This window comes from Homalodisca vitripennis, chromosome 3 (assembly GCF_021130785.1).
Source record: "Homalodisca vitripennis isolate AUS2020 chromosome 3, UT_GWSS_2.1, whole genome shotgun sequence".
Taxonomy (NCBI): Eukaryota; Metazoa; Arthropoda; class Insecta; order Hemiptera; family Cicadellidae; genus Homalodisca; species Homalodisca vitripennis.
The window spans coordinates 176576533-176591021 of record NC_060209.1 but is presented as its reverse complement, the minus strand read 5'-3'; the positions used below and the strand labels follow the sequence as shown (position 1 = coordinate 176591021).

Below are 14489 nucleotides of genomic sequence, written 5' to 3'. Positions count from 1 at the left end.
AATTTGTAGCTTAAACTTATGAAATTTTTCCCCTTTTAAGTAAACAAACTTAAAGAATTTTATTTGTTAAAATTTGATATTAAAAATCTCCTAATCCGCAATTTTAATGTTTTTATGGAATCAAAATAAATGTAATGAGATTATTTGGGGATTCGTATATTTTCATAACCATAGCTTCATTGAGAGGATGAAAATTAATGTTAATTACCAATATGTGTTCAAAATACAAGTATACTTAGAAAGTAGTGTCTTTCTGCCTATAAAAGAAATTTTGCTCTAATTTTTTTTCTTTAGAATCTTTAGAAATATCCAATTTGCTATCTGAAATCATGATAAATTCGTTTAGCGGAAAATCACAATTAAAATTCGGCAAAATCGTGAAATCAAAGCGGGAAGAACTTTTGTATAAAATGGCCAATAAACATTCCGAAATATGTTTGAAAACACATTTTCACATTATTATTGTTCAGAACTAAATAGAGTTTTACTAATAAGGATAACTTTTTTGTGGCCATCTCGAGTGTCGAATCCTCTTATTACTCCAGGCTAAGCTGAGATGGACTAAGGTAGGATTTTCCTGAGTGCAACATGGCCTGCTCAAAGTGGAATTCGAATCCGGGTCCTTGATAAGCTGAGACATTTATCACTTAGCTACCAGGACACCAAAAGAAGGTCCTGATCTCCCTACAAAACATCTGAGACTTCTTTAGACTTTTCAGTGATTCCATTGCTTTAATTACGACTGAAAATTATAAGTAAAATGATCAATAAAGAGCTTTCATCGTGAAAATGCTCTAATTTATTATAAATCTGCACACTTCCAGTGTGGAAAAACATGTAGTATATGTTATTAGATACGATTGTTTTAGCCAGTATTCCTCAGCACTTAGTTAATTAGTTGTACTATGTTATTTTTATGTGTTATTTACATTTCCTGAGTGTTTTAAATGTCTAAATAATAAAAATATAACTTTATACTGGAAATAAAATAGAAAATGTGTGAAACTAATAATAAGATTTTTTGAATTTATACAATATACCTTGAAGCAAGGTTGCCTTTACCTTATAAAATAGTTTTTCTTTCAGTAATACATTATTTTGAAATACTACAAAAGTTAGTCTTGTAATTATTTAGTAACCTCTTAACTGAAAAACTTTAAATAGCTATACTTATTATGTACATAACTTCTAAGAATTTTAGTCCCCAGGTCTAGAAACTAAACCGATATACTGCACTATTGTATATGATACATTCTTTACCAGTTTGTAATGACTGAACTTATTCTTTCAGTAATATGTAAATCATAGTAAGCCATCAAGGGAGATATATATATATAATATATATATATATATATATATATTATATATATATTCACACAGTTAAAAATTAGGTCGAATCACGTCTGTATGCACGATAATTGTCAAACGAGTTGACTTAAAAGGCTTAAATTATTGTGTCAAACACTACCGGAATAATTGAAAGTGATAAAAATTCTTCTCATATTTCACCACGGTGGCAAGATTTGATATCAAATTAGTAAACAAACAAGAGTAAACTGTGAAGGTAAATTCGTATTAAGGGATTTTTCGATTATTTATCAACAAATATTGTGTTGAAGTTGCTTCGTTGGATTTGTTTGTTTCGTGCAAAGCTTGAACATTTTAGCTTAACCTGCAAACTTCCTTCTCATCTTGCTGACTCGATGTCTAGAGTTTATTCTTGTATGTGTTTAACCGTGTATTTGATTGTTTATAGATTCAAAACAATCTCATTTACATTACGTTAATATTATTTAATACGTTATTTAGAAATTTTACCTTTTCGTATAGCTTTTATCTTAAAACAAGAATCTCAGTCCTCTCAGTCATTCGGAAAACAATATACAATATTTTATATCCATCAAGACTGTGTAGTAGTAGCGCCATGTTACTTTATTGGTCGAAGTGAGAAAAAGAAGTAAATAGTCGCAGTAATTATTACGAAGTAGGGGCCATTTTTATTTAAGTTAAGAGACAACTGCTATCACCAGGCAGTTACCACAGGTGCCACTAGGGCGTCCGCAACAGGTGCTACTACCCAATCTGAGGTTGAATAAAATATACTGTATTATACTGCGTCATAAAAATTAGCTCAGTAAGTGACTGCCAAATACTGTTTGTCTCGAAAAAATAATCTTCTATTGAAGTTCTGTACAGTAGGATAAATAAACAGGAAGTAACAAACAAAGAACTTGATCAAATATCATTCAAGTTGTAGTGTCTTTGCTTAGTGAAATACCTGAGTTTTATTTCTATTTTTCGTGGAAACAACAGCAAATATCAGAAAAGTAAGGTTTTACTATGTTTACACATTCATGTCGCATTCGAGGAAGGGAGTTATCGAGTTTGTTGTATTTTTAAAACAGTGCCTGAAGTATTTTTACACATGTTATGTTACATCGACTATTAGAAAGAACAATAACAATATATAACTATATTTTACAGATTATTGGTGAGTCTTCTTGAAATCTCTTTGATTAAGTACTATTCCGAACAGAATAAAACACATCGATTTAAGAAATGAGAAACAAATAACAATTAAAATGTAGGTAAGCAGAACAGCGAAGAAATCAAAATAAGAATACAGTATATTAGAGATATAATCAAAAACTATGACTCTGAAAAGTAAACAAATCCTTGTAACTAACCACAAAACAACCTTTATTTTAATTTAAAACAAACATAATCACAGTATTAGTTTGAATTTCTTGACTATTAATAACAATGCGTATTCTAAAAGACGTTATAAACAATTTATACAATACTTTGGCTGAATATCATAGGCTACAACTCTATACTACAGTTGAGGGTTCGTCCCCTATTATCCAGCTATCCGCTGCATAATTATGAAGAAAATGGTAGAGAGTCTTCCGGCGGATGTTTTAAAAGATTAGTAGCGCTCATTTTATGTAGTACTCTCCCTCTATTTCGGTACGTACTGACTACCAAACTATATGGAGAACAAGGGTACAGCTTTCAGTGGTAAAGAATTATGCACTGATACCTTTTAGAACAAAAAGGAATATATAGTTTAGACACTACGCATTACCGACTTACTAGATGCAAACAGACACATTAGTAATCGGCAATGTGTCTGTACATAATACATAAAAAAATTACTCATAAAACATTGAGACTTTATGCCTACGGAATTCAGTTTAAGACGCCAGATTAAACCCATCGGTTACCCTAAGCGTGCACATTTTGCCAGTTTTTATGCTCAACGAGATTGATTAGAATCCCAATTTTATTAAAAGAGTGATGTTTCAAACGAAGCTACATCATCGTAACCGTCTACTGCTACCACGTAGCTGTTCTGCACATGCCAAGGTCGAAGTTTCCTCCCATGCTACACGGGAAAACAATTCTTAGTTATTTCAAACCTTCAATTTGTCGTTTATATCGTTTAGTTATCTAGAAAAGTTTGTTAATCCCATCATTATTTTTTCGGAAACCCTGTAATTTGAATTATTAGGCCATGACGATTATATAACTATCTATCAGAAAGGATAAAAAGCCTTCCGTGGACAAAAACGTAATAAATAATTACACCTATGAATGAATTTCTGTAGGATCATAAGTTTCCAAAGACACTTAATACGATACTTTATTACATGCTTGATATACCTCGCGTGCGCGAGCAAAATTTATAATTATACGTTGTCGGTCATTCTATCTTTGATTTTTTCAACAAATTACGTTTCTTATTTATACATTTAGAGTTTCAACACTAGCTGCTCGATAGGGTTGAGCGGAAAACACTGAAGAAAATCAACAATTCCCATGTGGGACTCGACCCATTAAGAGATATCCAGGTCCATTAGCAGTCGGCTCGCGGTTTCTAAATCCATTAACTTCTGACCCATTCATGCATTTTCATAAAGCCCCCCCCAACCCTGATCTTAAATAAAGTAGTGTATCATATAACACATAATAACACATCGTATTGCATAAAAGGTTAATTAAAATTCGGCAAAATCGTAAAATCAAAGCGGGAAGAACTTTATAAAATGGCCAATAACATTCCGAAATATGTTTGAAAACACATTTTCACATTATTCTTGTTCAGAACTAAATAGAGTTTACTAATAAGGATAACTTTTTTTGTGGCCATCTCGAGTGTCGAATCCTCTTATTACTCCAGGCTAAGCTGAGATGGACTAAGGTAGGATTTTCCTGAGTGCAACATGGCCTGCTCAAAGTGGAATTCGAATCCGGGTCCTTGATAAGCTGAGACATTTATCACTTAGCTACCAGACACCAAAAGAAGGTCTGATCTCCCAACAAAACATGTGAGACTTCTTAGACTTTTTAGTGATTCCATTGCTTTAATTACGACTGAAAATATAAGTAAAAATGATCAATAAAGAGCTTTCATCGTCAAAATGCTCTAATTTATTATAAATCTGCACACTTCCAGTGTGGAAAAACATGTAGTATATGTTATTAGATACGATTGTTTTAGCCAGTATTCCTCAGCACTTAGTTAATTAGTTGTACTATGTTATTTTTATGTGTTATTTACATTTCTGAGTGTTTTAAATGTCTAAATAGTAAAAATATAACTTTATACTGGAAATAAAATAGAAAATGTGTGAAACTAATAATAAGATGTTTTGAATTTCTACAATATACCTTGAAGCAAGGTTGCCTTTACCTTATAAATAGTTTTTCTTTCAGTAATACATTATTTTGAAATACTACAAAAGTTATTCTTGTGATATTTAGGAACCTCTTAACTGAAAAACTGTAAATAGCTATACTTATTATGTACATAACTTCTAAGAATTTAGTCCCAGGTCTAGAAACTAAACCGATATACTGCACTATTGTATGTGATACATTCTTTACCAGTTTGTAATGACTGAACTTATTCTTTCAGTAATATGTAAACATAGTAAGCCATCAAGGGATATATATATATATATATATATATATATATATATATATATATACCCCTGTACTGTATGTATGTATATATATATATATATATATATATATATATATATATATACACACACAGTTAAATTAGCTCGAATCACGTCTGTATGCACGATAATTGTCAAACGAGTTGACTTAAAGGCTTAAATTATTGTGTCGAACACTACCGGAATAATTGAAAGTGATAAAAATTCTTCTCATATCTCACCACGGTGGCAAGGATGATATCAAATTAGTAAACAAACAAGAGTAAACTGTGAAGGTAAATTGGTATTAAGGGATTTTTCGATCATTTATCAACAAATATTGTGTTGAAGTTGCTTCGTTGGATTTGTTTGTTTCGTGCAAAGCTTGAAAATTTTAGCTTAACCTGCAAACTTCCTTCTCATCTTGCTGACTCGATGTCTGGAGTTTATTCTTGTATGTGTTTACCGTGTGTTTGATTGTTTATAGATTCAAAATAATCTTATTTAAATTACGTTAATATTATTTAATACGTTATTTAGAATTTTTACCTTTTCGTATAGCTTTTATCTTAAACAAGAATCTCAGTCCTCTCAGTCATTCGGAAAACATATACATATTTTATATCCATCAAGACTGTGTAGTAGTAGCGCCAGGTTACTTTATTGGTCGAAGTGAGTAAAAAGAAGTAAATAGTCGCAGTAATTATTACGAAGTAGGGGCATTTTATTTAAGTTAAGAGACAACTGCTATCACCAGGCAGTTACCACAGGTGCCACTAGGGCGTCCGGAACAGGTGCTACTACCAATCTGAGGTTGAATAAAATATACTGTATTATACTACGTCATAAAAATTAGCTCAGTAAGTGACTGCCAAATACTGTTGTTTCGAAAAAATAATCTTCTATTGAAGTTCTGTACAGTAGGATAAATAAACAGGAAGTAACAAACAAAGAACTTGATCAAATATCATTCAAGTTGTAGTGTCTTTGCTTAGTGAAATACCTTGAGTTTTATTTCTATTTTTCGTGGAAACAACAGCAAATATCAGAAAAATAGGTTTACTATGTTTACACATTCATGTCGCATTCGAGGAAGGGAGTTATCGAGTTTGTTGTATTTTTAAAACAGTGCTGAAATATTTTTACACATGTTATGTTACATCGACTATTAGAAAGAACAATAACAATATATAACTACATTTTACAGATAATTGGTGAGTCTTCTTGAAATCTCTTTGATTCAGTATTATTCCGAACAGAATAAACACATCGATTTAAGAAATGAGAAACAAATAACAATTAAAATGTAGGTAAGCAGAACAGCGAAGAAATCAAAATAAGAATACAGTATATTAGAGATACGAGTATAATCAAAACTATGACTCTGAAAAGTAAACAAATCCTGTAACTAACCACAAAACAACCTTTATTTTAATTTAAAACAAACACAATCACAGTAGTAGTTTGAATTTCTTGACTATTAATAACAATGCGTATTCTAAGAGACGTTATGAACAATTTATACAATACTTTGGCTGAATATCATAGGCTACAACTCTATACTACAGTAGCTCAGGGTTCGTCCCCTATTATCCAGCTATCCGCTGCATGATTATGAAGAAAATGGTAGAGAGTCTTCCGGCGGATGTTTCAAAAGATTAGTAGCGCTCATTTCATGTAGTACGCTCCCTCTATTTCGGTACGTACTGACTACCAAACTATATGTAGAACAAGGTACATCTTTCAGTGGTAAAGAATTATGCACTGATACCCTTTAGAACAAAAAGGAATATATAGTTTAGACACTATGCATTACCGACTTACTAGATGCAGACAACAGACAATCGGCACAGACATTAGTACTCGGCAATGTGTCTGTACATAGTACATAAAAATATTACTCATAAAACATTGAGACTTTATGCCTACGGAATTCAGTTAAGACACCAGATTAAACCCATCGATTACCCAGTGTAAAGACTTTGCCAGTTTTATGCTCAATGAGATTGATGACCATCCCAATTTTATTAAAAGAGTGTTGTTTCAATCGAAGCTACATCACGTAATAGTGGACTTCCACCGCGCAGCTGTTCTGCACATGCCAAGGTCGACGTTTCCCCCCATGCTACACGGAAAGCAAATCTTAGTTATTTCACCTTCAATTTGGCGTTTATATCGTTTATTTATCTAAACAAATCTTAAAGTGACGGCTGTTCTAAATCCCAGCATTCTTTTCCGGCAACCCTGTAATTTGAATATTAGGCCATGACGAATATATAACTATCTATCAGAAAGGATAAAAAGCCTTCCGTGGGCAAAAACGTTATAAAAGATACACCTATGAATGAATTCTATAGGATCACAAGTTTCAAAGACACTTACTACGATACTTTATTACATGCTTGATATACCTCGCGTGCGCGAGCAAAATGTGTATTTTACGTTGTCGGTCATTCTATCTTTGATTTTTTCAACAAATACGGTTCTTATTTATACATTTAGAGTTTCAACACTAGCTGCTCGATAGGGTTGAGCGGAACACACTGAAGAAAATCAACAATTCCCATGTGGACTCGACCCATTAAGAGATATCCAGGTCCATTAGCAGTCGGCTCGCGGTTTCTAAATCCATTAACTTCTGACCCATTCATGCATTTTCATAAAGCCCAACCCTGGTCTTAAATAAAGTAGTGTATCATATAACACATAATAACACATCGTATTGCATAAAAGGTTAAAAAGTTTGCTTCTTGTCATACGTTTACTAGTATTTTGAGGGAAATTCAATTTAATTTCAAGATAAACCAACGTTTAGGAATTATAGTTTTGTACTTGCGACCTACAGTAACATTGAAATGTTTTCAATGATTACTGGGAAACCTCTCTCTTTAGTGCCTGTATGTATTAAACCCTTCCTTATCAGGTGTTCGTAAACGTTTTAAAATAGGCTTATTCTATTCCTGGCCAATAATTTATCTAAGTTGAAGAGAGATTTAAAACACATTATTTTGGAATCCAGACTTCCTGACTTTCTCAGACATTCTTTATCTCATAGCTTATCACGACTGCGTGTGTCGTGCCGAATGCACGTTCTAGGGTATATTATGAGATCAACTAAAAACGAGAAATCAACCGCTAAGAGATCAGAAAGAATACTTCTGAATCTGCACTATATAAACCAAATAAACTCATATATGCCCCGTATTTAAAAGTCTGGCCAACAGAAATAATATACCTTCCAAGAAACAATAATTTATAATACTGTATAATATAATTACTAATATAAGCTTCATGCAAAATCTATAGGTCACTTAGTTCTAGAAATACCGTATGGAAAGAAGAACAACTAATACAAGTTTTTTAATTGTTAATTTTTCAACGAATAATATGCCAGCACACTAAACATCTTCCATAAGTGTGTAAGCCGTTGGGGGATCAAAGAGCATCTTCGAAGAACAAGTTGGAATAGCCTACATTTATTTAAGATGTAGGCCATTGTTATAAGATAAAATGGTACTAAAATTCCTAAAAGTCGGTTAAGAAGTAATAAGCCATAAATTATGCATTATTCGATAAAAGCAAGAAATGATAATATTTGGGTTGTACGAAAAATTCAAGAAATCATCAATCTCTAAACGCATTATTAAAATGTTTTCAGTTGCTGACAGATATAATCTCTTTATTAGTTCTGCAGCTTTTATTATATTAACGACCATGTCGTAGGAATGACGTGCCGTTACAGCCATTGTGAATGCCCGGAGAGAGATGGCACATACCGTGTAAACACTCGACGACAGGGTGCAGCTTATCTGGAATATGCTGAGTTTCAGGGAAATGACAATGTACTGCATGTAAACATGGCTCGGTGTGGACAGGTACAGCATTTGCTTGCAAATACAGTACACTGAAACTACAAGAAAAGAGATTCTTAAAATGTAAAAAGTTTATAAAGTTAAGCGAATTTGTATTTTGTAAATATTGTTAGGGATCGTATACATTACGAATTAAAGCATGGATGCGTTTTGTAAAATATTGACAGGGAAGGATAATAGAATTTTTAATATATTTGCTATGTTATGTGTTATAAAAATATATAACGTGACTTTTCGACGATTGAAATCCATCCTCTTCATCGGGTAGGGAGATAGATATAGTTCATTAAAAACATTGAAAGGTAGTCGCGGGACTGACCGACAGAAGTGACAACTTCTTATGTGCGGGCCATGAATATAGATCTGGAAAAAGTACGTTTCGTAATTATTAAATTATTTCTTTTACTTTCAATAATATGAGACACCACATTTTTTGTACGTAAAACAGTTTCATATTTTCTATTAATTTTATAAATATATTTGTTTATTTGGTATTTCATAAGTTACAATGATCACCGACTTCTCAATATTAAAGTAGTAAATATTTTTACATTTTCATCGTTTATATTAGTTTAAAGGCAATAGGAAAACTTTTAATTTGTCTGTGACGTACAAATGGATATTAATATTGTTTTTTTAATTTACTAATTAAAGGTTTTTAGAAAGACTGATAGTTTTTATTCCATATTTATATAATCGTTAATTACACATTGGAAATATTTTAAACACATATCAAGGACGATATGATTCAAAAGTTACATATCCTAAACAAACAAAATTGAAACATATTAAATTTAATTTTAAATATCTACGACCGGAGTCTAGACTATCGCCAAATCTACTAATATTACTGCCGTATGAGTAATTATTACTTATGGCTCATTGAGGCTGGTAATGTGAGTTACCACCAATCACAGTGCATTTCCAATTCTATCGTAAGGCTGACCAGACAAAGAGTGATGTACGAAGCTGGAAAATGTTAATTAATTACAAAACTGTACACAAAACGAACTAAAGGGGTCTGGAGATTAAATAGAAAATTGTTGGAAATCAAATTAAACAATTCATATTCGTGCAGATACAGCCTAAACAGATAGAGGCGGACAAGTAAACAATAGTCTACTGTATATCATTGTTTGCATTAAACATTGTAATTCCCTGTCTCCAACTGCGCTCAGTAAACAATCTAACATTTAAAGCACACTGTATCAGCGTAATCTCATAAAGCAATGCTGTTTGTTGACTACATTCAGCTATTGCTTGTCTTTGTTATACGTATTTGCTGCTTGTAGACTCCGCCCAGTGTCTGAGACATAACGGGAACTTCTGAATATATACAGTTTACTCAGTTGTTCACTCCAACCTTATATTTACCAGAGTGGGAAGTAATACTGTAACAAGTAACAAATATATTACGTTATTTCATTTTAATTTTAAAATTATATCACTGGAGGGATTGGAACATTTTCATTCCTATATATCTGTGCGCTCGATAACTTGAGATAAAAATTATCTATAGACTAGAAATTTTGTATGAAGTTTCTTTTCGATATGAGGAACATCAAGTTCGAAGATGGTGCATGCCACTCCATGGGATTTAGCTTAGCGTTAGCAAAGCTTATAACAAATGTGATATCTCGAAAATGAATTGAACTACAAACTTGAAGATTTGTATATTTTGCGTAGCTATCACTAAGGGTATTGGCGAAATTCCAAATTTATCTGTCATTTCAATATGAGGAACATCGATTTCGAAGATGCATTCCACTCCATGGGATATAGCTAAGCGTTAGCAAAGCTTATAACAAATGTGATATCACGAAGATGAATTGAACTACAAACTTGAAGATTTGTATATTTTGCGTAGCTATCACTAAGGGTATTGGCGAAATTCCAATTTTATCTGTCATTTCAATATGAGGAACATCGATTTCGAAGATGCATTCCACTCCATGGGATATAGCTAAGCGTTAGCAAAGCTTATAACAAATGTGATATCACGAAAATGAATTGAACTACAAACTTGAAGATTTGTATATTTTGCGTAGCTATCACTAAGGGTATTGGCGAAATTCCAATTTTATCTGTCATTTCAATGTGAGGAACATCGATTTCGAAGATGCATTCCACTCCATGGGATATAGCTAAGCGTTAGCAAAGCTTATAACAAATGTGATATCACGAAAATGAATTGAACTACATACTTGAAGATTTGTATATTTTGCGTAGCTATCACTAAGGGTATTGGCAAAATTCCAATTTTATCTGTCATTTCAATATGAGGAACATCGATTTCGAAGATGCATTCCACTCCATGGGATATAGCTAAGCGTTAGCAAAGCTTATAACTAAATGTGACATCTCGAAAATGAATTGTACTATATACTTGAAGATTTGTATATTTTACTTAGCAATCACTAAGGGTATTAGCAAAATTCCTATTTTGTCTGTTTGTCTACCCGACTGTCTGTTTTCCTCTGGATATCTCAAAAACGAATCGAGTTATTGACTCTATACATTTAACATCAACTCTGCTTAGGCATGGTCGTGTTTCACAGTGACTAGATCTCTCTTTTAATGATCCTTTACTTAGCCTTCCTTCCGCAGGATATCTGGAGAATGATTTAATCCGTATCCTTCAATTTAGCATGAAATTACAACATATTGTAGTTCGATGAAGGTGCGTGTTCATCCGTAGAATTTGGCTGATCGTCACTGAAGCCTATCCCTCAGTAGGCTACCCGATTTCATCTTCTTTCCACTGTAAAAATGTATTTTCTGTCTAACTGTCTGTCGGTCCATAGGACATCTCAAAATTTTAAATGAATTATATATTTGAAATTTTGAATCTAACCGTACCGAAGCCCGTAAAGTGACATTTGGCGTTGCCTACTCCTATCTTGTATTAGGAAATAAATCAGTAAAACTTAGTGGAAATTTAGTCTAAAAACATTTTAAATGGATTATAGGATGTGGAACAGTAAAACTGGAAAGAATGTACATATTTTGGAATACAGTTCATTTTATACCGTACGAGTCTATAAATGTATTATATTTTGAGTTGCAAAGCCTCGATGCATAGTTGTTTACAACACGGCCGTCCAGTAAATATGTAGCATGTAGCCACCTCGACGCATCGTTGTCATTGTGTTATGTTGCCTTTATAAACGTGTTTATTTATTTCTAGAAACTATTCTTGTCGTGACGTCACAAAAATAAACAACCGCTAGAAGGACAATTTACATATCTTGATATTTGGGGATTTTGCTATATAACTTTATTTTCTGTAATCAGAGAGGGAGAGGGAGGGAGGGAGAGTGACAGGGAGAGGGTGAAGTAGAGGGAGAGGAAGGGGTGAAAATGGAGATTGGAGGTGAGAAGATGGAGAGTGTGGTGAAGAGGGGGGAGAGAGAAATGGCGAGAGAGAGGAGGGTGTTTTGTTTCTTGAAACTATAGCTACTAATTATCGGTGTTAATGATTAAAAGTATTAAATTGTGGTTTACAATATTGCACGGCTGGTATAATGAGTTTAAGAACTCCATAACATAATCAATGCTTAAGTTCCAACCGCTCTCGCCGGGCCAAGAATAAAAGTTAGATAACACTTTAGCATATACTTCTAAAACAACACACACAAAGCCAGTACACAATAAACTAGCTTGTATAAAGATTTCGTCTTAATCAGAAGTTTTTAATGTTTTGGGTTGAAAAGTGGCAAAAACTTGTACCTGTTTTCATTGTTATCGACATAAAACCGTTAGTTACACATACAAATCAAATAATTTACCTACGTATTAATGTAATTCTGTTACTTTTTCTCTAGATATTAGCTTGTAGTTGACTTTTAAACTCGGGTATCTATACTATGATCTACGATCAGATTCGGTGTTGCATGCAGGCAACACGGATGGACCATGTATCAACCAATCAATACGAAACCATATTTTTCATTCCTAGTGGATACAGTGATTAGCCGGACGTGGAGAAGAAGCTAGGCGTCATATTCGGCCGACTTCGGGTGATATGATAAGACTCGCGTCACTTGACTCACCATGGCCGTCGGCTGTCGGTCTGTGCAACCAGTTGCACTTCGTACCAATTCAATTGACTATAGTAATAGTAGGTAAATTTCCCTGTTAATGTGCTCATCACAGGTTTGTGGTGGAAGGACAACTCTAAATCGGCTGAGGTTTCATCACCGCCTTCTGAAACAAGCTGTGTCCACAGAGGCTGGAAGTGGCATTGCGATACGGGGCTGTGATGAACCAGGACGAACGGTGAACGCATCCTTGAACTTGACCGTGTTCTACCCAATTGTTGTGATTCGCAGGCTACGCACTGTAAATAGACCGTTAAAAAAGTAGTTCATATAGATCCACGTTTAACGAGGACTACCTGAAGGTTATATTTGAATAATAAGAACGTGTTTTACTGTGATAGTTTGGTTACTAAATATGTCTACATTATTTCTCTAATATTTATCCAATAATCAGGCATATTTGATAATTCGCCAAGTGCTGACCGTACCGGATTAACGGAAGTTTACTGTACGCTATAACTGAGAACTTTTGTGTATTCAGAGCGCTTAATAGAAACGTAAATATCGTAAAGCTGTGGTTCTGTCAGATACAAAAACCGTGAATAAACGGAACTTCGAAGATCACAATATTTTAATGAAATAACATTTCATATAAATGTTAAATAAATCTCTATTTTAATATTCTAATGTTGCGAAAGTGTTATACACTGAGTAAGTATTTTAAATTTATTTCGTAAATACAGATAACCTGTAGTGTTTAGCATTTTTTTATATTTGAGAATTTTCAATCACATTAAATAAATGTGACATCAGTAAATAACTTTTTGTCCCAAAATGTCTCCTAAAAACCTCCAGCGATTTTAAATAAACTTTTATTATATATAATTTATTAATTTAAAACTGCCAAATACAAATACCTTATCAATAGAAACATTACATTTTTTTTTCATTTCAAATAATTAAAACTAATTGGACTGAAAGAAAACAAAAACTAGAAAACTATAAATTTCTGGAAGCACCAAAAAATGATCTACTAAATAAAGAGGTGAATTTTACTTAATTCATAAATGTCAATAAAAGCCTTTTCCTCTTCGATTATATAAATTAACTTGGATAAGAAACTTAATCATTGTGGTTTGACTATATAAAATGTATTTATTTATTGCTTTTGTACAGTTAGCATAAAATTAACTAATTACAAAAGCAGTAAGCATTAAAATTAGTGTAATATATTTATTAATTAATGACCACGTAATTAATGACCATAATCCTTGAAAGATGTTTCTCGGAAAATCTAAACCGTTATTTTAAAAACAAACAAGGACCAAAACTATCAAAATAAGAAAAAGTCTGACTCCAAAAACGATTATACCAAGATTTAACTTTATGAGCACGGAAACTTAATAAATCACTCGAAACAATCAAATTGGAAATTGTGAAGCAAGTGGGGTGAAGTTACTCGTAGATGCTGGTATACAATTTATGTTTTTAATCAGAAATAAATTGGATGAGGTTCTAAACCATGTTTCAGTTTAATCAAAGTTCAATTCCACACCAATTAAATTCATTGAGTTTCAGAATTGTAATTTCAACTGTTTTTCGCCCAATCACATACTTACTGCTTTTATAAC

The 14489-nt window shown here is 32.8% G+C and overlaps 1 protein-coding gene across 9 annotated transcripts in view; it reads left to right on the top strand.

The window, feature by feature from the left end:
- The window catches only part of LOC124357810 (eye-specific diacylglycerol kinase), a 613754-nt gene that overhangs the window by 519106 nt on the left and 80159 nt on the right, over positions 1-14489 (top strand). The window lies entirely within an intron of this gene.